This window comes from Hevea brasiliensis, chromosome 1 (assembly GCF_030052815.1).
Source record: "Hevea brasiliensis isolate MT/VB/25A 57/8 chromosome 1, ASM3005281v1, whole genome shotgun sequence".
Lineage (NCBI taxonomy): Eukaryota > Viridiplantae > Streptophyta > Magnoliopsida > Malpighiales > Euphorbiaceae > Hevea > Hevea brasiliensis.
The window spans coordinates 95,032,176-95,035,773 of NC_079493.1; the positions used below are offsets into that span (position 1 = coordinate 95,032,176).

The window sequence follows — 3,598 nt, forward strand, 5'->3', positions numbered from 1 at the left end:
CTCACTTTAAATCAAATTATTGTTATTTTGAATCAAATCATTGTTATAATTTTTTACTTCATTTCTATTCCTTTCAAAATGAGTTTTTTTTTTTAATTAAAAATAATTGAATTTTTTTCTCTTATTATATTTTCAAATACAAAAATTGATAAAAATGAAATAAATTCTCATAAATTTCTAGTTTTAAAATATGGTGAATGAGTATTAATTTATGAGAAAAATAAAAACAAAGTATATGAATAGATAAGATAGGATTCTAAGATCAGCCATTGTCCAATAACAATATACTAAACGACAAAGCCATAAAATCACAGCTCTTTCTCTATATATACCCATCTTCTAATTATATATCATTTACTCCATTATCCAAAAATATAACAAAAAAAAAAAAAATTAAAAAGACATGAGGGCTTTGGCCTTCACAGTTTCTTGTCTTCTGTTGGCGTCCGTTTTGCTTATAACTTCAGCTCAGCAATGTGGAAGCCAAGCTAATGGTCCCTTATGCCCAGGAGGCCTATGTTGTAGCCAATATGGTTGGGGTGGTGACACATCTGCATACTGTGGTGATGGTTGCCAAAGCCAATGTGACGGTGGAAGTGGCGGTGGAGGTGGTAGTGGAGGTGGCGACGGATACCTTGGTAGTATCATCTCCAGATCAACGTTTGAAGAGATGCTTAAACATAGAAATGATGCTGCTTGTCCTGCCAAGGGATTCTACACTTATGACGCTTTTATCACAGCAGCCAAGGATTTTCCTGACTTGGGCACCACCGGAGATACTGATACACGTAAAGGGAGATTGCTGCATTCTTTGGCCAGACATCTCATGAAACTACAGGTTATTGGTTTTATTACTTTAATTAAGACTTTTAATTTTGAAACTCGGAGTGATACAAATATTATTGAGTTAAAATTTATTAATTTAATTAGTTGATTTTCATTAATCAAAAGACTAATCACCTTAATTAGTATAGCATATAGCTAACAGAGAAATTTTTGCTGGCGATGCATTGTAGGAGGGTGGCCAACTGCACCAGGTGGACCATATGCTTGGGGATATTGCTTTAAGGAGGAAATAAATAAAGGGGATTACTGTTCTCCAGGTACCGATTATCCTTGTGCTCCTGGCAAGCAGTATTACGGTAGAGGTCCCATCCAACTTTCATGGTACGTTTTCTTTGGCATCATATGTTATTAGATATAGGACTCTTCCTTGTTCTTTTTCTGTTAGATGGAAAATAGAATAACCATACAGCGCACAATATTTTGTTCTTTTTCTTTTTAAATGTGGACTATAACTTCATAATTATTTTTGGTAAATTGGCTCCGGTTAGAGTAATTCGAGGCCTTACAGCCTTAGGGAGGACTCTATTACCACTTGTGCTAATAAATTAATAACCACATTATCTATCTCATTATGCAATTATTTAAATTTTAATTGACGAGTTTTAGGAGTCATTTTTTAGAATTGTGAAGCCTGAAATTTGAGTCTAATTGAAATCAATTATACCAATAAATAATTTAAATTCTTATAGTTCTTTTTCACTTTTCTAAAAAATAGTTATTAAATGTTGAAATTTGAAAGAACCCAAAAGTTAAGAATTTCTTATATTTGGAAAAAAATAAAACATAATTAATGAATTTAATTAACTAGTTCATCAATTGAAACTCACTATTAAAAATCTAACGCACTCGCTTTTAAAATAAATTTACCTCCTTATAAATAAATATTATAAAATAAGAAAAAAATAAATTAAGTTATGTTATTATTTATATGTTCATTCTAACTAAAATTTGAAAACATTCTCTTATTTTAAAATTTATTTTAAACTCATAAAATTAATTATATTGAAATAATTTGAATAATATATATCTAACATAAAATTCTTTGTAATATTATGTATTATAATAATATAGGAATTACAATTATGGGCAGTGTGGGGAAGCCTTAGGCTTAGGCCTATTCAACAATCTAAACCTAGTGGTGACAGATCCAGTCATTTCCTTCAAAGCAGCAATCTGGTTCTGGATGACTCCACAATCTCCAAAGTCCTCCTGCCACGACGTCATCATTGAACAATGGGCACCCTCTACCAGTGATATTTTAGCCGGAAGAGTTCCAGGCTATGGTTTGGTAACAAACATCATTAATGGTGGTCTTGAATGTGGTATTGGCTGGGATGCTAGGGTTGAAGGTCTCATTGGGTTCTATAAAAGATACTGTGATATGTTTGGAGTTGACTATGGCAGCAATCTTGACAGCTACAGCCAAACACTGTTTGGATATGGGCTTTTGAACTTGGCAAATGCTATATAATTAATTTCCATGTAAAATGCATGAAAGACTAAATAAAAAAGTAAATAAATAAAACATTTGCCTTTAATTTCTATAATCTTATTATCTTGAGGTATATTGTGAACTTAAGACACAATATACGTAATAGTGTCCATATATAAAATAAATGAGATTTATATATTTATATCTTAAATTTATAATTGTCCTATAAAATAGGTGGACATCCATACATTTATAATCCTCTCATAAAATAAATGAACTTCACATGAGAAATCTATTTGTGTGATTTATTTATGTCATAAGAATTAAAATTTTTATTATCATGAAAAAAGAGACTTAAAGTTTGGTATAAATCAAACTAAATTTTTTGGTGCAAAATTAACAAATCTTCACACACACACACACACACAGACAGACACACACACACACACACACACACACATATATATATATATATATATCAAACAATACATATTTAATTTTGGGAACAAATTCTAAATTTCATAATTTTATTTTTAGCGAAAAGTATACATGTTATCTTGTGATTTACGCATTTTATTAAAAAGGTTTAAAGTTTTTTATTTTTTTTTTATTTTTGCACTCAAGGGCTTATGGTATAACGCTTTTAGCACTTAAGGGACAAAGTGACTAACAACATCAGACGTGTGCTGACATAACACTGATGTAGCTAATATGCGCTGACATTTCGTTGACGTTAGCGATACGCCAGTAATTTAATACCATTATTTATTTTTAAGACTTAAGTGCAAAAAATGAAAAACACAAGTCCCTTAAGTGTAAAAAAAAAAAGAAACAAAGACCCTAAATGCTAAAAGGTTAAAAGTACATGATATTTAAGTGTACTTTTTCTTAAAAATTTTGAAGGTTGATTTCAAATTATTATCATCTTTTTCCCTTCTAAAAATCTTCTCCTTCCTTGTTCTTGTTTTCTTCTCCAACTAATGTAATGGTAACAGCTAGAAATTTTAAAAATAAATTTTCAAGATTTAAAATATTATTCATTAATTTTTTATTGTTTAATAATATGATATCTAAATGGTGTTATATTTCAACGATATTGTTGTGATGTGAATTGGTTAGAGTTGGACTCCCCATATTTGAATCAAATTAATTTATTATTATCACTTATTTGAGTTTGCGGCTTTGAGTTGGGTTTGATTATGGGATTAATGAATACTAAGGCTTACCATGGGCTCCAGGGTTTTATGCTAGTCTAAGTCCTAGCACCTGTCTGACCCATAGAATTGGGTTGTGACACACTAACACTATTTGACCCACCTG

General features: G+C 30.5%; 1 pseudogene; it reads left to right on the forward strand.

Moving 5' to 3' along the window:
- The first annotated feature begins 403 nt into the window (after positions 1–403).
- Positions 404–2,335, forward strand: LOC110654213 (probable inactive chitinase-like protein LaCIC; annotated as a pseudogene).
- The last annotated feature ends 1,263 nt before the right edge of the window (positions 2,336–3,598 follow it).